This window comes from Camelus dromedarius, chromosome 16, assembly GCF_036321535.1.
Source record: "Camelus dromedarius isolate mCamDro1 chromosome 16, mCamDro1.pat, whole genome shotgun sequence".
NCBI classification, from domain to species: domain Eukaryota; kingdom Metazoa; phylum Chordata; class Mammalia; order Artiodactyla; family Camelidae; genus Camelus; species Camelus dromedarius.
The window spans coordinates 57,956,821-57,981,311 of NC_087451.1; the positions used below are offsets into that span (position 1 = coordinate 57,956,821).

General features: G+C 40.3%; 1 long non-coding RNA gene across 12 annotated transcripts in view; it reads right to left on the reverse strand.

Moving 5' to 3' along the window:
• The window catches only part of LOC105097722 (leucine-rich repeat-containing protein 37A), a 63,146-nt gene that overhangs the window by 27,437 nt on the left and 11,218 nt on the right, over positions 1–24,491 (reverse strand). For 10 of the 12 annotated variants that reach the window (XR_010384684.1, XR_010384685.1, XR_010384686.1 and 7 more), the window contains exons 2-13: positions 23,578–23,743; positions 22,558–22,656; positions 20,412–20,685; positions 19,942–20,004; positions 16,714–19,333; positions 14,305–14,376; positions 11,940–12,011; positions 8,995–9,066; positions 8,308–8,388; positions 4,293–4,364; positions 3,659–3,733; positions 87–205 (exon numbers count right to left, since the gene is read on the reverse strand). This is a non-coding gene — a long non-coding RNA (leucine-rich repeat-containing protein 37A). The remainder of the gene's footprint in view (positions 1–86; positions 206–3,658; positions 3,734–4,292; positions 4,365–8,307; positions 8,389–8,994; positions 9,067–11,939; positions 12,012–14,304; positions 14,377–16,713; positions 19,334–19,941; positions 20,005–20,411; positions 20,686–22,557; positions 22,657–23,577; positions 23,744–24,491) is intronic. The other 2 variants (XR_010384692.1, XR_010384693.1) reach the window with 2 other exon arrangements.

Below are 24,491 nucleotides of genomic sequence, written 5' to 3' on the forward strand. Positions count from 1 at the left end.
TCAATTGTTTATAAACATTTTATCATCACTGATTAAAAACAAATTTAAAAAATTTAAAAATTTATTATCAGGCAGTGCAGACTCACCACAATGTGTGGTCTCTGTCAGGCAGTCCCTGTCACAGTGCAGTTTGACTGTCTTGCAGACAACTTCAATAGTATTTTTAAATTGGCAGAGGCAGCAGGTCCGACGGCTAGGTAAGATTCTATAAATGGAAACAGAATTAAATTAGTGGTAAAAGAGTGACTTGAGTAGGGAGGCAGGCCAAGGCCACCACAGGGCAGTGAAGAAAGGAGTTCTTAGGGCACATGGCCTGGAGAACTGGACAGGCACCACTTGGCCAACTGCTGCTCTTAACTGTTGTAAATAAATACAGAGACAGAAGTGTCCAACAGAAGGGTAAGGATGGCAGTGGGTGTTGGTGAGCCTAGGAAGAAGGTGACAGGGATTAGAGTTGGGTGACACTGATCTGTAGTTTAATTCAGAAGTATCTCCTCCCAACCCTAAAGTCTCACTTTGGGTTGAGAGTGCACAGGAAGAGGGCAGACTTCCAGGAAGAGTCTGAGTAAGTCCCCAACTTCTGGAGTCCCTTTCTCAATTCCTAGTTGTGAGTAGGAAATGTATTAGAAATTACTCTGGGGATTAAAAAAACACTATGGTTAAATAATAACAGATCACATTCACCAACTCTGGATAACCTAAACATTCAAGAGAAAAACAATGAGGTAAAACAATTATATTAAAGAAAAGCATGTGAGTTTATAATAATACTCAAAGTCGGGGGAGCACTTCTTTACAGAACAATGCCAGCTAATAATGTAGAAGGACAGAGAGAATTAGGGAAGTGCCATTTTGCAACTACCAGTGTGACACTCAATTCAGAATGAAATTATCATTGATGCAGACTTGGGTGAAGAGTGAAAGTAGGATCTTCACTGATTCCAAACTATCACCCCATAGAATATTTATTACTTACCAAGGGAAAAGATAACTGTACAATGGAGAGATACAAAGATACTTTAATCAAGTGGTCAAACTTAGCATCAGGCAACCTGAAGAGATGAAGTAGGAAGGATATATCACCAGGATTATCTATTCTTCCTCAGAATGCTTGCTTTGAATCTAATTAAGACATAAACAAATTCAGATTGTGGGGCAATTTTAAAAAACTGGCTTAGGCTCTGCAAAAATGCCAATGTCGTAGAAGACCAACAACAACGACAAAAAACCAGTAGAGAAATGTTCTAGGTTAAAGGAAACAAAGACATGACATGCAATACCTAATCTTTGATTGGACCCTGTATCTAAACAGATTTAAGAATGTTACTGACTTCTGGCCCAGATGAAGTAACAGAACTATTTAACCTCCTATCTGAAACAATGTGGGGGGAAAAAAGATTAAATATATGAAACAACAATTCTCAAGAAATTGGACCTCTTGCAATAAAGTTCAGTCATCCCCAAGAGATGGGAAATAAAAATGAAGCGATCCCTATGACTCCCCTAGTTTACTTCTTTCAGAGAGTTTCCAGGTCATGGTAAAGGGAGGAGAGACTCAGACAGAAACTGGAGGACTCCCTGACTGAGGAATTGGAAGAGTCCAGGAAAATCAAGGTGACTAGAGTTCACAAAGCACAGCACTAGAGAGAAAAAGAGGTACACAGACAAAGAACTCTGGAGATATGCAGAGGGATCTCTTGAGTATTCAACAAAGTACTGGTCAGTGCATGTGTGTGAGGAGTTACTTGAGGCCAGGAAAAGAACCACATGAAAGGATTAATGATAATAACTGGATGTGACACAGTGTTGGTCTACAAAAAAACTACTGAAACTTATAAATGAGTTATTGAATTTGCAGACTGTAAGACCAATATACCAAAAACTAATTTCTCTCAACAAATAATCAGAAATTAAAGTTTTAAAACACTACTTACAGTAGCATTAAAAGTATAAAACCCTTAAGAAAAACTCTGACAAAAGATGTAGAACATCTGCATACTGAAAATTACAAAATGTTGCTGGGAAAAGTTAAGGAAGACCTAAGTAAATGGAGAGGTATAACGTGTTCATGGGTCAGATGATTCAATATTGTTAAGACGTCAATTCTTCCCAAATTGACTTACAGATCTAAATCCCAGTAGGCTTTTCAATAGAAAGTGACAGGCTAATTCTAAACTTCACATGGAAATTCCTGGAATAACTGAAACAACTATGAAAAAGAGCAAAGTTGGAGAACTAACACCACCTTGATTTCAAGACTTACGAAGCTACATTTTCAAGATATTCTGATATGAGTGGGAAGATAGACAAAAAGATCAAAGGAACAAAATATAAAGTCCAAAACTAGAGTGATATGGACAGATTGACTTTTAGCTTCAAAGGCAGTTGAGTAGAGAAGGAATAGTCTTTTGAACAAATTTTGCTGAAACAATTGAATATCCACATAAAAAAAAATTCAATCCAAACCATATACATAAATGAACTCAAATTGGTTCAAAGATCTTTACATAAAATCTAAAAGTATAAAACTTTGAGAAATAGGAAAATTTTTATGACCTTGACTTAAACAAGATTTCTTAGACACAACACCAAAAGCATTGTCCATTAAAAAAAAAAAAAAACAGACAAATAAGACATGATCATTTAAGAATTTCAGCCCTGTGAAAGACTCTTGAGAGAATGAAGTTAAATCACAGAATACTTAGCAAATTACATATTGAATAAAGGATTTGTTTCCAGAATGTATAAAGAACACTCAAAACTTAATCAAAAATATAGATAAAAAATTCAAAGATACACAGATGGAAAAGAAGCATATGTAAAGATGTTTGACATGATTAATCACTAGGCATGCTACACTGAGATGCCACTACGTAACTATTAAACTATCTAAAGTTAAAAATAACGATCATAGCAACTGTTGGCAAAAATGTGAAGAAAATGGAACTCTCGTACACTGCTAATGGGAATGCAAAATGGTACGGTCACTGTAGAAAATAGTTTAGCAGTTTCTTAAAAAGTTAAACATGCACTTAGCATAGGATGCAGCAATCCCATCTTTAGGTATTTTGTCCCAAAGAAATGAAAACATATATTCACACAATGTATGTTTACACATACATGAGGGGTTTTAGCAGCTTTATTCATAACAGCCAAAAAAACTAGAAACAAAGTTCATCCAATTCAAATGTTCATCCAATTCAAATGTTCATCCGTTCAAATGTTCATCCCCTGATGAATGCATAAACAACTGTATATCCACACAACTGGACCACTACTCAGCAATAAAGAGAAATGAACTACGGACAGGTGCAACAGCATGGATGGATCTCCAGAGACTGGCTAAGTGAAAGAAGCCAAGAACAAAAGGCCACATACCCTATGACTTAACTTACAAGGCATTCTGGAAACGGTGGGGAGGGGAGTGACCTCAGAGGGACATGAGGTGACTTTTGGGGCTGCAGAAGTTTTCTATATCTCAGATGTGGGGGTGGCTATATAACTACACGTTTGTCAAAACACAGCAAACTCTATAAAAAGAGTGAATTCTACTATATGAAAATTATGAAACTTATACAACAATAAACTTGACTTAAGGAAATAATAAAACTTAAAAAAAACAATTAACTGAAAATAAATGTAATAAAAATCAACTTACAGTTTTTCTAATTCAAGGCTCATCATGAGGATTCTTTCAATTGTTGTAAGTGAGACTTCTGTTTTTCCCAGGTCTCTGAAGGAAAAGCCCACACAGGCATGATATAAACCCAAAGACAAAAATTCTACACTTAAGAAGATAATTAATATGTGATTATTTCAATTCTGGCTTCTTACTTGCTATAGACAATAATCCCAGGGAGCTCTTATTGAAAAAATTTAAATTTATTTGCATCATTAAATTACTGACCTTGGTGCTGAACAGGACCATCTTTTTCTTTTTTCTTTTTTTTTACCATTATCCTACCTCTCAATCTCAACTGCATCCACCTCTCTTGATTACTTTTTTTTTTTTTTTTTAAATAATGTACACCTTATTCCATTTTGCTTTCTGGGATAAATCTTATTTTTACGTGTCTGATCTCTGTAAGTGTTTTTCAACACAATTTTCTTCCTCTGCTGGCTGTCTTACCCATATACATCCTTTCTTAATCCTTTTCTTTACCAATAACTCTTACCTCAATAACCCAGTTAAAATTTAAATTATGACTTCTTAGCCAAAATCCTCAATCTCTGATGAAAGCAAAAAAGAGCAGAAATCAACTCAAGAGCCATAAGACTGCTGCAATACTTACAAATATCTTAATGCTGGCAATTTAAAAAGATAAGAATCTTCAACTGTTGTCAAAGGATTATGACTAAGAATTCTGAAAAATAGAATGACAGTAAAATTATCTGCATTTTCAGTAATGTCCATGAAACTTTATATTCATTTTTTGGTATGAAACTTAAAGGTAAAAAAAAAAAGGTCATTTTCTGAATTTACCTATAAATCACCCTTAGAATTTGTAAAACATTCTTCATTTGGGAACTACCCAGGTGTCTAGATGATAAAGTAGAGAATAGAAAGAGAAAAAAATAGAGGGGGAAGTGGATAGCAAAGAAAAACATATGCCAAAGAACTTTTTAGGTCAAAAGCCCTAGAAGGGACTATGCTGGTAGGAAGCCCTTCCTCTGTAAGAAATACTATTTCTAGTGTCCTCCATAAATGAAGGCATTTTTCTTTCATCTCTAGAAATTTTTTAAATTGCATGTTTTAAACTACCCAGTTAAAGACAAAAGTGGGACCAATCCCTTGCTTCTGGAGCTGAAGAGAAAAATACAAGAGGAACTGGGGAGACCCACACTCCCACCGCACACTCCCATGTGTGTTCTTCTATCACACCCTTTGCTACTGTGTGTGGGATCACCTGCTTACTTGTCAGTCTCCTAGATTGTTAGCTCCATGAGAGCAAGGACTATACTTTGTCATTGCCATCTCTGTGCCTGACACAGTGCCTACCTAGTATTTATCAGGTACTTAAGAAATGTTTGTTGAATAAATACCATTTTGTTTATATATCAACAAAGTGGCAAATTCATTTTCTGAACAAATTTTTATTCCAAAATGCTGGAATAGATTTTCTTCTCAATTCTTTGAAACAAACAACAAAAAGAAAATAATTTTAAAAACCCAAAAGAAACAAGAAGAAAATTTGCCTTTAGGTTAATTAACTCTATTCAAGAATCATTAGTGTACTTTTGCAGAATATTATAAAGATCATCACAACTAACACCTTTTGGATTGCCAGGTACCTATGATCAGCATTTAATACTTAATCCTCACAGTAACCTTATGTGATAGATATTATTATCCCATTTTACAAATGAGGAAACCAAGGCACAGAGAAGTTATATAACTTGTCCTAACTCATCAAGCTAGTAAGAGCAGAGCTGGAATTTGAACTCAGTTCTGACTCCAAATCCTGTGTTTAACCTGTATTTTAAAAAAGAAGAAAAAAATAATAAAAGGAGTGTGTTTAAAATAATTTATTACTTTAACCTTAATTTTGAGAGCACTAAATATAGAAATACCTCTTCAAATTTCATCTCCCAATCTGGGAGAGCCTCTATGAGAATCACACTTTCTCTTTTATTTCTTTTCTTCAATTACCTCCCATGATTAAATATTTAATTAGCCTCTGGTCACTGAGGCTTTAGAGATTTTAAACCATATTGCAGGCTAATCACTAAAAACGGTGGAGTGAGGACATCTGAAAATTCATCCCTCCATAAAACAACAACAAAAAAACTTGCAAAAATGGTCAGAATCAACTTTCTCAGAACTCTGGAAATTTAACCAATGGGCTTGTGGCAATCTGGGGAGCAATTTATTTAAGAAAAACACATTAACTTCTGTCAGGACAGTGAGATCTGCATTGCTTTAGCTAGTCCTAGACCTTTGCTCTCCATGACAGTGGGAGCCTTCAAACACAGCCCACATCCTAATAACCAAAACCTTCCCCAACTTGGGAAAGGAGACAGTCACCCACGTCAAGGAAGCACAGAGAGTTCCACACAGGATCCACCCAAAGAGGAGCACACCAAGTCACGTAGTAATCAAAGTGACAAAAATTAAGGACAAGGAGAAAATATTAAACTTAGCAGTACCAGTATCTCCTCGGAGAATAAATAATTAAGAGTTACCTCCCACCACCAAAACAAAACACAAAGAACACTGCTTAATTAATTAGCTCTTGGCTTGTCTTTGAGGTTGACTTCACATTCAAAATAGACTCTAGCACACCTCTCACTTGTTCACCTGGGGTTTGTCAATAACATAGAGGTTTCATTCAAGAAACTGAGTTATAATTACCCGAAACCCAGGCTTTGTGGGTCTTGAACCTCACCTACTTTGGAAAAATCCTGTCTAATAAAAACATGCAAAGTTATCAACACTAAAATTGCTAGAACCCCTGCCAAGACCTTGGAAGGGACCTAGGCAAGTGGGGAGCCCTGCAGCTTCAGCTTCATTTAGTTGATGATAAATCCACCTCAGCTGGGGCCCTTTTCCAGACTTATTTAATGCAGGGGTAAACAATTATTTGAACTTACAAACACCTCAGTAATGTAATAGGCAACAAAATGACAACTTGAGGGGTGGCACATTTTAGACTTTCCAGATTTGGCACAAAACAAAGGAGGAGCCCAGCCCCCAACACACACTGTATTCTCACAATCTTTTGAAAGTAACCGTGAATGAATTTTAGGAAAGCTATTAATTTATTTCCAACAGCAGCTCTGATTCTTTCATTAACTTTTGCTGCCATTTCAGAAGAACACAGAAATTCAAGATCAGGCTCATGCCTCTTGCTTGACCATCTTTTCTAACCCACTACTCATTTTCTACTTCCTTGCCTCCCTACTTGGCCCCTGCTGCAGAGATGCTAGCATGGCTCTCGTAAGTTTTACCATCAATTTTCTTCCAGTATGAAAGGTTCTTGGGGACAAAATCTTTGGCCTATTCTTCTCTGTAACACCAGCACTTAGTGAAGTGCAGACACACAGTGCACACGGCACTCAGTGAGTGTTTTCCAATAAATTCATTCATTTTTATCTACTGTGATTCCACAATTCTTCCTCTCCTGGCTCGCCTACATAACCATAAGGAAACTTAGATTCTAAAAGAGACTCTTGGTGTTATAAAAATGTTTAGGAAAGGTCATGAGTTTAAGACATGGTACCAATGCTACTAAAACCTCTTGGCGGAGGGACCTAACGAGCCCCCTCTCCGGTGTGCTGGCAAGAGAAAAACTGACCCTTTGTTCTCTTTCCACAAGTTAGATACCAGCAAACTAATGAGGAGGGGAGGGAGGCTGCCACTGGTGGGCATCTGCAGAACTGTTAGTCCAGCTCCAGATGCACCCTCGACACCTTCATTAACCCAAAGAAATCTGTGTGAAACTGGATTTCTGAACCACAAGACAAACAGAAGTCTTTTCCAGAGCCTGATTTAGAGGAGACTCTTCACCTTGAGTCTAAAATCCCCTTCAGAGCACTAAACCTACCTGCTGTGATCTGCTTGTGACATGAAGTCACAGAGTTTTCAAGGTTCTGAAAAACCCACACTTCTTATTAGAAGTAGTCAGAAAAGACAGTATAGAGAATTCAGTGATAGCAATGTATGTTCTTCGTATTTTTCACACTACAGCTTAACACAAACATCATACCTCAAAGGTTCCTACTGGCCACAGACAATTCACTTCAGACTAATATAGACTTTTTGAAAAATAATGTTTTGGATGGTTGGGGAGAGAAGTGGATGTTCAAGAATTCTTTCTGCTTTACCATTTAAAGGAAGCTAATACATGAGAAGGCACCCATACTTTTTGCTCCCTGAAGAATTCTGGGCTAAACTTAGTTCTTTGCAGCTCTGTGCTGCGTAAGTTTTAAGTATTTAGGAATTTTGCACATGAGCAGGGATTAAATTCAAAAGTGGAATTTCAAGTACTATTCACATACTGGAGCAACAACAATGGGATTCCATGACAATGCTAATTTGAGTGTTTCTGTTGGGCGCCTTTTATTTTATTGCTCGTGCCAAACATCAGTACTAGGGAGAGCCAAGTGCTCCATATATGAGTTAGACAAGTCGCATGGCCTCTTTGTACCTTAGTTTTCTCATTTAAAAAAAAAGAAGAAGAAAAAAAAAAAAAAAAAGAATCGATCTCAAGACATAATTTCTGGAATCCACAGTGAGCTTACACCCAGATAACCAATTACCAATAACCAAAACATAGTTTTTTACATGTATTCATCTATTTCACTTACACCTTCTGTAGAAACTGCATTCCATGTGCGGCCCGGAACGTTCCAAAGCTCAGGTCTGTGACTGAATTACAACCAAGATTGCTACAAAAAAGAAAAAAAAAAAACAAAAAAAAACAAAAAAAAAAAAACACAAGCAAAAGAAAAAAGTATTCTTTCAGAACATTATCTTTTGGCAGTAATTCTAATTTATATACAATGCAACATGACCTCATTATCCCTTCCATACACTAAAGAAATCTCACTGTGGAAAATAGTTGCTTGTGATTTATAGTTTCATGATTATATACATGGTGCATTAGATACAAAACGGTAAATCCTCAATAAATATTTGCGATAAGTGATCCTTTCTTCTCTAGCGAAGGGCAGTACTACTGACATTTTGGGCCGGACAACTCTTTGTTGTGGGGGGCTCTCTAGTACCCTGTAGGGGGGGTTTAGCAGCATCTCTGGCCTCTGTCCACCAGATGGCAGCAGCGTAACTATAGTTCTGATAACCAAAAATGTCTCCAGATATTGCCAAATGTCATCTGAGTGCAAATCTTTGAGAGACAAAAAGGATTAGCTACATAATTCTAGTAGCTTTCTACACTAAAATTTTAAAGTTTCAAAATCAGTAGCAAATTATTCTTATAAAAAATTAAGTTTTATAAAAATTCCAAACATAATGAAGTCATATTTGTAACTTACACAAACTGCAGAAAAGGTAGTGATTCAAATGTACCGCTTTCAATAAACTGTATTTTATTGCAAGATAAATCTCTAGGAAAAGGAAAATATTGCCTCAATTAGCTACTAGATATCTAATTAGTAGGAATAACTACTAGAGGTTAGAATAATAACAATGAATAAGCAGCTTCTATATAACCTCTAAACCTTATGAATTGTTATTTAAACCTTCCAGAGCCCCTAACCCTGCCCTCACCTGTCTTAAGAATCTTACTTTCATGATGTTCACTAATAAAACATACACCTGTATAGATCTGGGTAGATTTTGGAGGTAATCTTTCCTCAGAGCAGAAGAATTGATTAGATAACCTTTTGTGGTCTCAACAAATTCTAGATTATAAGCTAGAAGTTTTTACCTCAATATATAATTATAATGTTTAATATGAAAAGCAATACTCTCCTACTTATACAACTCTCAGTTTAATTCTGTTTTTCTATGCCAACTCAATACCAGAATAAAAGATAGGCTTTCATATGACTTGAAAGGGATTACTCCTCTTATTAATGGGTAATTTGAACTAATTCAGCATTATACTAAAATACTGACTTTTATTTGAAACACCCACACTTGACTATAGCTGGCTATCTTACTTCCACTGATTCTAACTCAGTCTCTCCTTTCTTCTGGGTGGGTGTAACTGTCTTCTGACTGGTGTTTGCACCTGTAGTCTCTTCCTTTCTCAGCCATCCTGTACAGTCCTTTCTCAGCCATCCTGTACAGCCACGTCATTAACTCTCCAGACGTGGTTCTCAAATACCACCATCACTTGTGAACTTACTGAAGAAATGCTCAGCTCTGGACCAACTGAATCAGCAATTGTGGGGCAGAACTTGTGCTTTAACAAGCCCTCCAAGTGACTGATTCTGCTGCAGGCTCGAGTCTGTCCAAGAGCACTGCTGTGGGAACGGGGCAGCTTGGCATGTTACCCTTGGTGTGGCCTTCAAAGCCCTAGATGACCTGGCCCTAATCTCCTACTCTTCTTACTTGTACTCTACAGGTACTCAAAGCATGTTTCCTGTGTTTTGCCTCTCTCCTACCTTCTTTTTGCAAATTTACTCTTCCCAAGATGTCTGTCTGATGACATACAGTGGCCCTTTAAGGTCCTGTTCAAACAGCACTGCTCTAACATTTTCCCTGATCCAGTTTGGAGTCTTCCCTCTTCTGAGCTCCAAAACCAACTTAGAACTCTCATTGCCCCCTCCACTTATTTTCTTATATAGCTATTTTTGCAGCCCATTTCCTCTGAGTATAAACTCCTTGAATGTATGGACTAGACCCACTCATGTGCGTTGTCTATCATGTTTAAAGCCAATGGTGGACACAAAGCAAAGTCAGATAGTTTTTAAAATAATTAGCTGGGGAGTGAACAGGAGGAAGAAAACGACTGTGTTAGAAGAAACACTCCGTTTTCTATGCCTCTACAGCACTCTGTCATCCACTTAGTGTTTCTGCATGACGGTTTGAGCTTATGTTTTTTTTTCCCCTGTAAGATCAGGATTTCCTAGAAGGAACTGTTTTACCTATCATTGTGTTTACAACACTAGGCACACTGCTTGGCATATTCTTTTTTACTGATTGACATTTTTTTAAATGAGTGAGAATAACTTATGCTAACATGAAATAATCTGCTAAGAGGGTATTTCATAGTAGAAGTAATTAATGGCCTAATCCATTGAGCAGTTATCTCATTTTTTTCCAAACTGTGTTTCTAAGGTTTGGAGCCCAGATGACAGAGGGACCCAAGAAGACTAATACAAAAGTGGTTGCCCCTTAAGGCTTGGATGGTTTGATAGTTAAAAGGACTATTTTTAGGGTCATGTGAGGCTCCTTATACCCACTTCCCTCAGCCTTCTATATTTGCAAGAAGAATCTCTTTGCCAAAGAGCATCATTAGTTAGCTTAGTAAGGATTAATGACATACACAGCTCTGGATGCCACAGACAAAAGATAAAAATTGATGTTTTATAGCAGAGAACACAGTATCTCCTTATCGCTAAATTAACAAAACTACTATGCAAGCATTTCTTTCCTTGTATAATGACACTGCAGAGTTTTTCATTTTGTAATTAGTGAAGTTAGGGACACTTCTAATATGCTTATTTGCTGTAAACAATTATAACTATACCACTTTAACCATCACCTTAAACATTTTTAATATTGGTATAACAGTTCCTGCACTGAATCCTTAACACCAGTCTGTTCTCTTGGTAACTTGATATGTTCTGGACAATACTGTTTACATAATTCATCTACTTTAATATTTAACATTTAAACGTGAATTTAATTTAGATTAAAATTATGAGTTAATGGCATTCATATTAATGTAAGTGTTCTATATTTTCTGGTCCTGTAGGTGATAATCTGAGCTTTAATTTCTCTCATTCTACTAAAGCACCTTTTTCACACCTTTTCTGTGAAGGTCACACAGTGAGTCCGTGAGGCTGTGCAGGCCACACACAGTCTCTGCTGTGTGTCTTCCTTTGTTTTTTCCCTCCGTTTTCCCACTTACAGCCCTTTAAACATCATCCTTAACTTGTGTGCTGTGCAAATACAGATCATGGGATGGATCTGATCTGCGGGCCATAAACTAAAAATAAGTGGATGGTATATGAAACTTATATAATAAGGTTCATATGGGTGTCCATAATTGCTCAGACCACATTACCACTTTTCCTCTACAACTAAAAGGTGTTTTTCTATCTATATCTTGTCTATATAAATTTAAAAATTAAAAATGAATAGGAGGTATTTGATGCTAGAGATGGGCTGGGGCCCTACAGACCTAGAGAATTACAGAATTTTATTGCTCAAAAAAACTGTAGAGATTATTTAATTTAAACCCTTAATTACTTTATCAATAATATAACTAAGAACTTGTAAATAAATGATTAACTAATTAACTTACAAATACCGGAGGACTAGCAAGCCTTTAAATGAATCCTTATGTAACTCAGTCAAAGAATTATCTCTGAGAATTCTGAAAAATGAAAAGGTTATTTTTGGATCAAAATGCAAAACAACTACAATTATTTACTACATAGGACTAACTCCCATATGTAGGGGAAATCTGGGTAATGGTGCCACCTAAATACCCTAATTCTTATTTTAGACATGGTGATCTCCACTCTGGTTTCATTTAATCATTTCTTCTCACATCTTCCTTTGTGTCCACGTCTTTTCATCACACACACACACACACACACACACGCACGCACACGCACACCCCTATCCACTCTTCCTCAGCAAATCATGTATTTAATGCCTATTCTTCTGATCACAAGTCCTTGGTTAGAACCCAGCTCTGGGCAGCACTGATGCTGCAGAGCTGCCACTCCTTTCTCTCTTTTCCCAAACCGTACCTGGAAGTCCCAGACAGAGTATATGAGGGATGGAAATGAAGTCTTTTGATTTTTTCCCCCACGGAAAATTTTTTTTTTCAAAATTAAAATGTACGTAAAATATACATACCTGTTCACTTTAATAATTAGAAATCCGCATGTAACACCATTCACATCAAGAAAGAACACAGCCAGCGCCCCCGGAGCCCCCGCTGTGCTCCTTTCCTTACAGCCCTCTCCCTAGAGGGAACCACTATCCTGACTTTAATACTACTTTCCTCCTTTTTCACATGTAGTTTTGCCTTTTATACATCATCCACAAAGAATATAATTTATTCTTGCTTCTTGAAATTTATGTGACTGGAATCATTTGTGTATTATTCTCTATGTTCTTTCATTCAACAATATTTTGTAAATTTATTTTATTCTTGCATGTAGCATGTAGTGCTGCATTTCTAGCAACATGTGGCTACTGAGTACTTGAGTGGCTAATGTGCCTAAGGAGTTGAATTCTAATTTAATTTAATTATTTTTAAAATTAAAATGTAAAAACTGATACTCAATGTAATTACTGGAAAACTTTAAGTGTGTTTGCAACAATTTGGGTATGTGATACAACTTTTCAACTGTAAATTTTAAGAAAGCTAAATACAAATAAAATTTAGCAACAAAATTGAGATTTCAAACAGTACGGACAAAAACTATGGAGACTCTCTCATTAATTTTTATACTGATTACAGGTAGATATGACAATACTTCGGATATTTCTGAAGACAACGCAAAAAGATGTAGAACATCTTATCAACAATGTAATTTGGGAGTTATATTTATGATTTGTCTATTCAAGTTGAATAATACAAACTGCCATGAAAAATGCCAGTTAACTGCTTTGAATATAGCTTTCCCCCTAAAATCACTTATTTTATCTAACCTGACTTGTCTACAAGTCAGTATAAAAAAATAGAAAAATGAGTAAAGGACAGATAATTCAGAGATGAAATACAAATGCTCAGCACACATATAAAATATTTAAATTCACAGGTACTCAGAAAAATTCAAATTCAGATGGAACCCCTTTTATTCACCCTTCAGATCAGCCAAAAATATGGAGAATATCCAGCAGTGGAAGGCTGTGGGGAAGTAAAGGCTGTCAGGGAGTGCTGACTGGATTGCAAACTGGCACAAGTTGCTTGAGGGCAATTAGAAGTTTATATCTACATAGTCTTCACCCCAACAATCCCATTTCTAGGTATCTATTCTACAGAAATACCTCACAGGCTCACAAAGATGCATGTACAAGGATGTTCATTGCAGCAGTGTTTGTAACAAGAAAACTGGACATAATCTAAACACCTTTCAATATGGGCATTATTAAACTGATATGTCCATACTATGGAATATTATGCAGGAGTTTAAATGAATGGGGCAACCCTCTATGTACTGGGAAGTAAAGAAATCTAAGATGTATTGTGACATTAAAGAATCAAGTTGCAAGATTTTACCACTTATGTAAAAAGGTATAATAAAGTCACACAACTAACTTACTGTTATCTGTAAATATGTATGTAGTCAAATACATGGAAAAGAGTCTGGAAGGACTGTTTTACTAAACTCAAAATTGTGTGGGTGGGGGATTAAGGCACAAGGAGGGTTTTCACTAAACCTGTTATTTCATTTTCCTATATGGAGGATATAATCATGTATTACTGGTATAATGGAAAATAAGTTTAAATTGGTTCTTGCTTATTTGAATGAGGGCCTGCCAAGTTTAATTTTTTTAAATAAACACAGAATTTCAATCAATAGGTTGGTTTGGAATGTGAAGGGGGAAATACCTTTTTAACACGGCTGTTGACCTTGGAATTCTGGACCATGAAGAATCTGACAAGGCAGTTAGTGTTTTGTATGCATATTTAGAGAGAATATACTCACAGTTTCTCAGTCCACCGGTAAGGCTTCCATGTATTTTCATCAATGTAAGAAATAGAGTTTCCTTGGAAATCTCTGTGAAGAAACACAGTTCATATCCTTAAATAGGTAGGAAGAGAATGAGCAGAGTAAGTGAGACAATCATGGCAACCTTGTGGGGAATACTCAAATGCAGAAAAGACCAGCTTTCTAACTCCCACAGCTTCTCAGCTTCCCAGTGGGCACAATTCCTAAAGATATAATAAAGATATAATGTGACGCCACTTGCACAAGCAATGAGGCATCTCCTCAGAACCTGACCTTCCTATCTGTCCAATTTCTTGGATATATATTGCCAATTGTTTTGAATGTTAAGTCTTTTTTCTCCCAAAGTCACTTATGTGTCTAAAACGACTCCTGCAAATCAATGATAAAACTGGCAAGAATGTATCATTATCAGCAAGTAAAGAAATCTTATGCCAGGTAACACCAAAGCTTTGGCTCAGTGCCCTCTAACTCTCTCCAGGTATTGGAAGGATAGGGGCAGTTAGAAATTAGAGACTAATATGGAAAACTCTCTCTCAGACATATTGCAAAAGGAAAAGCACAGACCGCTGAACGAGGAGTAAAGTTATTACCTCATTAGGGGAAAAAATGCAAAGGAAAGAGACTGGAAGGAAGGACACACATCAAAATAGTAACATAGTTATCTTATGGGTGGGAGGGATGTGGGGAGAGAATTTCACATTTTATCCTGTATATACTTCTATGACATTTTCTTTTAAACAGTAACAATGTATCCATGACTTTACACATTTAAAAGAAGCTGTTAAATGCCTGAGGTTCAGTTTCAACCACTGACTGTGGATGGCGTTGAATCTTTACCTTTAGCTTTGTCCTCTTCCCTCAGCAACAACGATTTAGCTTATATGCACATTTTTCAGGGGGATCAGAAAAATAAGTCAAAACAGATACCTGTCTGGCCACCTGCCTACGGGACATTTCCACTCAAACAGAAGCCTTCTGGTTGCTTTATGTTCATCAATAAAACTGAATCCATTTCCCTCAAACTGGCTCTCCTTCCCAATTGTATTTCCACCTGTTGTACCACCATCGTTCTCATCAACATACTTGATTTTTCTCTCTTGTACCCCTCATCCCCTGACTCTAGGCAGTTACTAAACCTTGTCGGCTTCCCTTTGTCGTGCTCTCAGGATCTCTCTTCTACTACTGTCACAACCACGCTAATCCAGCCCATTCTCGCTTTCCTCCTAGGTTTTGCTACAGCATTCTGTTTGGTCTCCCTGAATCCAACCTTCCTCTCTAGATCACACTACATATGGAATCTAAAATAAGCTTCTTGTTTTCATCATTTCTCTCTTTTCCTTGAAAACTTTCAATGGCTCCCCACATCTTATACCATATTTTTGAAACCCCCATTTTTAACAGTCAAGGTTTTTCATAGCATATCTTTCATTGGTGCTTAACCCAGTTCTTCACAGCTAGACTGATCTCTTAAATCCTGATTCCTGCAGCCACGCCTTTCCCTCGACTGTACTCCCTATTTTCACTCTAACAAATCACAGCCAGTCTTTACATTCCAGTGACAGTTTTAGCTAATCCATGCAGTTTCCCCTGACCTCCACACCCCAGTGATTCCAGGTTCTGGTTAATTCCAGCACCTCTCTGTATCTTTTAATAATTACACATCACCTCCCTTTTAAGGTGTAGTCTCATTCTTCCCACCTATCACTGTGATGTTCTGGAGACAATGCCATACTTCTGTGGCTCCCACAGTACTTAGCCGTGGGTTGGGCTTAAAATGGGTGCTATATATAGAAACCCTGGGGGCAAAGGTAAGTAATCAGTATAACTGAGGGGTTGACTAAAAATAATGGCTAACACTCAAATATATGCTAGGCACTGATATAAGAGCTTTACATGCATTAACTCATCTAAATCTCACAATAATCCTACGAGATGGTGACTATGATAATCCCCACTTTCCAGATGAGGAAACTGAGTCACAAAGCTAACAAATGGCAGACCTGGATTCAAACCCAGGTAGTCTGACTCCAGAATCTCTACTCTTAACCACTTTGTTGTATTACCACCAATGAGGTGGGGAGAGGGACGTGTTGCTGCAACGAGGATGGAGCAAAACCGGGAGAAGAGAAGATGTTAAGAAACTAAATAATGGAGAAACTAAAAAAGAGAGAAGGAAAAAGAATAAGGGCAATTATAAGTAAAAGACAGGAGAAGAAGGAATGGTAGTAAGAAAGCAAATGAAGATAAGAAATCACTTATAAGACAAAAAGAACGTAAAAGCAGTCAGTCAACATGAGCTGGGGAGATGAGGAAGACCCAGGAAGACCCCAAAGGCTGCCAGGTCAGGCAGGATGCAGAGAACAAACGAGGAAAAGCAATTCTTACAGGACAGTGAAGGTGCCATTGTAGCTGTTGGGCTCTGGCACGGGCACTCTGCGGAGCCTCTCCTTTGGGCTGAGACCAACGCAGGACAAGGTCTCATTACTGCAGGTGCAGAGCTGACAGATGTTCACGCTTGTGGGAGCGCTCTGTTCCGGTTGCTCCTTTTCTGAGGTGTATGTTACAGACTGTACCACTGAAGGCTCAGTCGAAGCAGGTGTCTTCAGTGACCCTGGGTGCCGAGTTGTGGTAAATTCCTGGTCTACAGGTGGAACTGTGACTCGAGTCAGGTCTGGGTGTGCAAGTGCCACCTCAGGAGAAGGAGCTGTAGTCTTCCAGAGGACTGTAGAATGTTGAGCCTCCACAGCAGGTTCTGAAGTCATGGTTAGCTCCAGGTCTACATGATGAGGTGTGACACTGGATGGTGTTGTGTGCTGACCATGACCCTTACTTGGAGTTGGAATGGTCACCACCTGATGGGGTGGATATTGAACGACAACCTCCTTTGGTGGCTCTGGAGGCTGAGTTGGGGTCTCTTGCTTGGTTGGAGAAGGTTCAACATCCACACTGGATGCTCCAGTTACAGTAACTTCCAGGTCCACAGTGTGAACTGTGACTGGAGTGATGCTTGAAGGGGAGTGTGTCACCTCAGGGTGTTCTGGAGGAGGAGATGTGGAATGTTCAGCTTCTGTAGTAGGTTCTGAAGTCACGGTAAGCTCCAGATCCAAAGGTTTATCTATGACACTAGATGACATTAGATGCTCAAGGTGATCCTGGTCTGGTGTGGGAACTGTCACCTCCTGATACAATGAAGGCTGATGGGGCTCTGGAGGCCAAGTTGGGGTCCCCTGCATGGCTGGAGAAGGTTGAGCCTCTGTATTAGGTTCTGGACTTAGTGTAACTTCCAGATCCAGAGGTTGAACTGTGAACTCAGTCATGGATGGATGCTGAGCCAGTACCTGCTCTGCCTGTGGAGGTGTCACCTCCATGTATGTTGGATGAGATGTCTGCTGCAGGGATGCAGAGTATCCAGCCGCTGTAAGAGACCCTGGAGTCACGGTAAGCCCCAGGTCCAAAGGTTTATCAGTGACACTGGGCGAGCTGGAATGCTGAGCTTGATTCTGTCCTGGTGTTCCAACTGTCATCTCAGCCTCCTTAGGTGGCTCTGGAGGCTGAGCCAGGGCCTCCTCCTGGACCGAAGAAAGCCCCACCCCCTCAGGGGGACCTGCAGTCTGAGCTGTGGCCTCTTGTTGGCCTGGAAAAGAGTCAATCTTCCCAGGGGGCTCTGGAGATGGAGACAGAGGCTTGGACTGAACTGGAGAAAATTCAGCCTGCTCGGGGGAAATGGGAAAATAAGCAGAACCCTCCTGCTGCTCTGGAGAACTTTCAGCCTCCTTAGCAGGCTCTGGAGTGATGACAACTGCCAGATCCAGGGGTTCACCTGTGGTACCAGGCATCACTGGACGCTGAGCTTCACCTGGACCTGCAGGTGAGAACGTCACCTCGTTATGGATTGGAGGTTGAGCTGTGGCAGCTGTAGAGGTCTCTGGAGGCTGAGCTGGGGGCTCAAGCTGGACTGGAGAAGGTTCACCACTTCCCGAGGGGGCTGGAGGCTGATCTGGAGCCTCCTGCTGGACCAATAATGGTTCCAACTGCTCAGGGAACCCTGCAGACTGAGCTGAGGCCTCTTGTTGGGGCGGAGAAGGTTCAGCTTCACCTGTGGGCCCTGGAGTTATGGTGAGTGCAAGGTCCACAGGTTTCACAGTGACACTGGGCTGCTGCAGAGACTGAGCTTGATCCTGGCCTGGCGGAGAAGCTGCTGTCACATCAGGCTCTTGAGAATGAGCTGGAGAGGGTTCGACCTCAGCAGGAGACTCTGGACGCTGAGCTGTGCTTTCCTGCTGGGTTGCGGAAGGCTCTATCTCTGCTGGAGACTGAGCTGGGCTCTCCTGCTGGGTGGCTGGTTTCACCACCTCAGGATGCTCTGTGGGCTGAGCTGGGCTCTCCTGCTGGGTTGAAAAGGGTACAACTTCCCCATTAGGCTCATAAGGCTGAGCCAGTTGTCCCTCTCCACCCGGAGAAGGCTCAGCTTCCTCAGGAGGCTCTGGAGGTGGACCTGTGGCATCCTGCGGGGTTGGAGAAGGTTCTGCCTCCACAGAATACTCAAGAGGCTGAGGCAGGGCCTCCTGCTGGGCTGCGGTAAACTCGCCTTCCTTAGCAGGCTCTGGAGTGACCGTAAGTTCCAAATCCACCGGTTTAAGTCTAACACTGGATGGGTTGGAGTGAACTGGATACTTACTTCCAGGTCGAGCTGCTGCCTCATCACTCACTGGAAACTGAGGTACATTCTCACCAGGGAACCCTGGAACTTGCGATGGGGACTCTTGCTGGAGTGGGGCAGAGTCATACTCAGGGCGCTCTGCAGGCTGAGCCTGGGCCTCCTGAGGGAATGGAGGAGGTTCCGCCTCCTCAGGATGCTCTGCAGGCTGAGCCTGGGCCTCCTGCTCAAGTGAAGGTTCCACTTCCTCGGGGCTCTCTGGAGGCTGAGATGGAGCTTCCTCCTGGACTGGAGAAGGTTCCACCTCCTCAGGGCTCTCTGGAGGCTGAGAGGGGGCCTCCTGCAGAACTGGAGAAGTTTCAACCACATTAGTGACCTCTGGAGTTACAGTAAGTGCCAGATCCACAGGGTTAACAGTGACACTATGCAGGCCTGACTGCTGAGCTCCATTCTCATTGGGACCATTTACCCCATGAGGCCTTAACTGTTCAGCTAAAACCTCCTGAAGCCCTCCCTCCCCCCGAGGGATGGCAGTGCCTACTTAGGGCCCTCTGAAGGCTGGGACAGAGCCCCCTGCTGAAGTGGAGGTGGTTCTGTCTCTTCAGTGGCCTCTGGACGCTGAGCCTGGGCCTCTGCCTGGGGCGGAAAAGATTCAGCCTTCTCAGGGGCCTGTGGATTTTGAGCAGGAGCCGCCTGCTGGGGTGGAGACTCAACCTCCTGAGGGGGCTCTGGATGCTGAGCCTGGGCCTCATGTGGGGATGAGGACATTTCAGCCTCCTCAGGGGGCTCTAGAGGCTGATCTGGGCTTCCCAGAAGATCCAAAGGTAGATCTATATCTACAGCTTTGATCTCATTACCTTTAGGTCAAGACACAGCTGGGGCCTGATTCTGATCCCAGCCTAGCACTGGAACCTCCTCTGGGAGCTTTTGACGCTGGGTTAGCTTGTCATTCTCACCTTGACGTGGAACAGCAGCATCTTCATATGGCCCTGCAGGCAGCTCTCCATTTGACTCCATGCCTGGGTACAAAAGCAAAGTCTCAGCTGACATCTGGGTAACAAAATTAAAGTCCCCTGACTGTGAGTCAGGGGTCTGCTGGACAGAGCCCAGGGACCACCCCAGGGGCCATCCCTGGACCAGAAGCCAGAGTGGTTGCCAAGCAAAGAGCTGCAGCAACCAAAAATACTGGCGAAGCATAATCCAAAAACGATTCGGGCACAGCGACACAGGCCAGTAGGGCACTGGCCAAGCACACTGAACAGACACTGAAGCGAAATGGCAGCTTGGCTACACGTGCGCCCCTCCCCTGCCTCATGCCCCACCCTGTAGTGACACCTCCTTTATTAGGTCAGAGTGGAGATGGAACCACAGTCAGACTTTTTCCCAGGGCCCAAGCCATCCTTCCCCCAGCAAATGTGACACTTACCTCCTGCCGGGCCCTCTCTCCAACCCCAGCCTGGCCCCCTGGCACAACAAGGCAGGATTTGGGCTGCAGACCAGAGTGGCCCCAGACTCCAGCAGCGCAGGGGTGGGGGTGAGGTGGTGCAGAGCTTCCCAAGGAAGTCACAGGGCCCGGACTTCCTGGAAATTCAAAAGTGCTAGCCCAGTTCTGGGCATCTGAACTCCTCCTCCTCAAAGCTGACATCTGAGAGACATTCTTCCTCCCCTTGGCCACACTGCTTCCAAGAAAAGTAGCTGACCTACAAATGAGCACCAGTTAGGGTGGTGGGAGGAGAATACACCTTACAGTTAGATATTCTAAAATGTTGCCATGTCCTCTAAACTCTCAGCATCCATGTCTGATTATAAAATTCACCACTCTATTATTAGGGGTTACCACCGAATCAGGGATGACTCCAAGATTTCTGCAGGAAGGGTTTTAGAGTAGGTGAGCAATTCATTCTGAGAAAGTGTTGGAAACCAAGTGAACAGCCCTTTACATTAGCATGGGAAAATTTCCCCATCTCACCTTGTCTCAGCACAGCCATTAGTCTAGAAGCAATTACAATGCCCCTTTTCAGAGGTCTACCCTGTGTGCACACACAGAGAAGACACCTAGGTTGTTAAAGTCAGCACGTTGGGGGGAGGTATAGCTTTGTGGTTAGTGTGTACCTAGCACGCACAAGGTCCTGGATTCAATCCCAGTACCTCCATTAAAAATAGTGGGGAAAGGGGTGGGAAGGGATAAATTGGGCATTGGAGACTTGCAGATACTAACCACTATAAATAAAATAAACAAGTTTATACTGTATACCACAGGGAACTATATTCAGTATCTTCTAGTAACTCATGGTTAAAAAATAAGAAAACAAATCTATGTATGTTCCTATATGACTGTGTGTTGTGCTGTACACCAGAAATTGACACAACATTGTAACGTAACTATAGTTCAATAAAAATGTATTTTTAAGAAATAGAATATATGTAAGTAAATAAATAAAAATGTGGTTACCTCCTCCCTCTCAAAAAACAAAGTGAGCATGTTAAATAACTTTCTTGAAATACAGCAACTAGCACCCAGTTTACTTCTTTCACAGCCCTTACAATCATCTAATTTTACTCCTTTTTAATTGTCTGGCACACCCTCTGGCCACTAAACTTCATGGAGGAGCTTCATCTTGCTCCTAGCATTAAGCACATAATGGATTTTAAGTGGAAATGATTCCAAGATTGGCCAATGAGGAATGGGTCTGTTGTTATAATCAGCTTTCTGAAAATTTTAGCATCGATACTGAATCCCTTCCTCTCACATTTCACAAGAAGCTAGACTTCTTAAAGCCCAAACATGGATATGATTGAAGTGTCCCTGGTTTAAACTTAATTTAAAGTAATTTGGTATAAATTGAATTAAAATAATTATCTTGTTTAGAAGAAACTTCAAATACTTTTTCAGAACATAACCATTGTCTCTTTCTCTACTTTGTTCCCTTCATAACAAACTTGAAAATGCTGGGGTGAGTTACGTAATTAGAAATCTAGCTGCAAATTAAGTTCTCAATGACATGAAACACATTTTTACTCCTTAAAAGTCTTACATGCAGTTCATTATTATTTTCTTTTAGAAATTACCTTGACAACTTAATCCCTAATTCAGGACATCCATATAGTTAATTTATAGAAAGGTTTTTCAGTAAAATACTTCACATAAAATATATATGAGATGCTGAGATCTGGATAACAATACACCTTATTTGAAAGGCATTTACAGTTTTCAAATGCTGCAGCATAATCCCACTCAAGGTATTTACTTGATTCCTAAATGCTTGGGATTCTGCTTGAGGGGAGTTTTAAAAGGCCTGTGTCTTCTGTGTCCACAACTGTAGAAGCACACTGATGGCCCTCGTTCCTGCTCTCCAAATTTCAAATAAGGGGTCAGAGCCAAGGGTAAGGATAACCAAGAAAGTCTTAAGTGGGGAGGATATAGTTCAAGTGGCAGAGAACATGCTTAGCAAGCACGAGGTCCTGGGTTCTACCCCCAACACCTCCTCTAAAAACAATAAATGAGTAAACCTAATTATCGCCCTCCTCAAAAAAAAAAAAAAAAAAAAAAAAAAAAAAAAAAAAAGTCTTACCTAAAACCACAACCAGCAGTTTCTGGAATGCATCTGTCATAGACTTTTGAATAGCAAGCTTCTGGGTTATCTTCCTTTTCATAAGGAATGATAATGGCCCTAAATCCAAGAAAAACAAATGGATTTAAAATGCCTATCTGAATAACTGATTTCTGTTACACATTTAAAAAGAAAAATGCATCTGTGATTCTTAGATCATTATTGTAGCAATGAAGAGCAGGCACAACACAAGCGTGTGGCTGAATGGCTCTGTTGTAGATATATCCTGGCAGGCCACATTTTTACTGCCCAGATCAATTCTGGAAGTTTCTGAAGTACTAGACAGGAGATGCAAGCCAAAAATGCAGCACAAATCTCACATCACTCAGATTCCAAATGGATAAGCTGAAGCTACACTCCTGCTCTCCCGTGCATAAGTGGCTGTAATCACACAATGAGACAGATTTGGTGATAGTGCAGATGATCTGGCCTCTCCCAGGGCATCAGCCACTCGGGTGGATGGTGGAGCCTCCCCCACTCCATTAACTAACAGACCTGCCTCTGACTTAAAACCCTAACCCCAAATACCACAGGTTCTAGGGAAAAAAACTCAGTACCAGCTGGAAAAATCTTTCTAGGGATCTACATTTGACTTTATCCACTCAAGTCCTTGTATAGGAAGCAAAGAACTGAACATTTACACAAGAATTTAAATCTTTAGATGATGATTCTGTTAGGATAACTAAGGCTACAAGAAATCTGTATTGAAAGGACTATTTTAGCACAAGACAAATTATTAACCAAAAATGGGGAAAAAAATGTTCCCTCCTAAGCTTGACAGGTCGTCAGCTCTAAAATTTGAGTTAAAGGTTCTATCAGGCATCGCCTAAGATAAGAACCCATATGGGAAGGCTGAGAAACTCTGCCCAGGGCTTTAGTTGCTTAGCCAGGGTGATGATGTAACTGAAAAAAGGTTTTAGAAGGAAAGGAAAAAGGAAAAATCCCATCCCCTCACTACCCACCACACACTGGAAAACAGACCTTCCTCCAGCTTGTGCAAGGGTTCCTCAGCCATGCCAGTTCCAGGACTCCTGCCCTCACAGGACGGCAACACCACCTCTAAAGCACGGAACTTCAGGCCTTGCTTCTGATGTCGTGCCACAATATCTTCATTTTCACTTTCTTCAAGGTCAGAAAGATCCTGAAGCTGGTAGAATTTTAGTGATGAGTTTTTGTTTTGTTTTGTTTTTTGGGTTTTCTTTAATGGACGTACTGGGGATTGAACCCGGGACCTCATCCATGCCAAGCACATGCTCTACCACTGAGGTACACCCCTACCTAGGACTCTGAATTAAAGGCAAGACTTCAAAATATTTTGTTATTAGAAGTAAAAACTAAACTCCAGCAAGCCCACTTAATAGTTGAGGTGTCCTGTTGCTTCAAAATTAAGTAAGACTCACAGATGAATTACTAGATATGGACAACTGTTTTTTATTACATACCACACACATACTGGAGAAAATTATGAACACCACCACCAAGTCACTGAGATTATCGTTAATACTACATGGCAGGTCAGTGCTCAGAAACTTGTCTCTAACATCTCCCCACAACCCAGTTCTAGTCTTCTCTCTGAAGTTTAGGATTTCAATGTTGAAAGGAGTCTGCTTAGTCAAAGAAAATCTACAGTTTACCTTTATGACCCTTTTTGACCATCCAGTGAATCCAAAGTAGTAATTGGCCAATTCTTGGCATCTGGAGCTGCTTAGGGCAAGGGCATTAGGTTGAACTGCCTTATGTCTGGTGCTTAGATGAACCTAAAGACGTGAGGCCTAAAAATACCACAACTTCACACAGAGACTTATTCTGGATACACCTGAGATTTATCAATACCAATTTCATAAGAGTGGTTGTGAAGATTAAATAGGACCACAGTTTAAGCAATGAGTTCACAG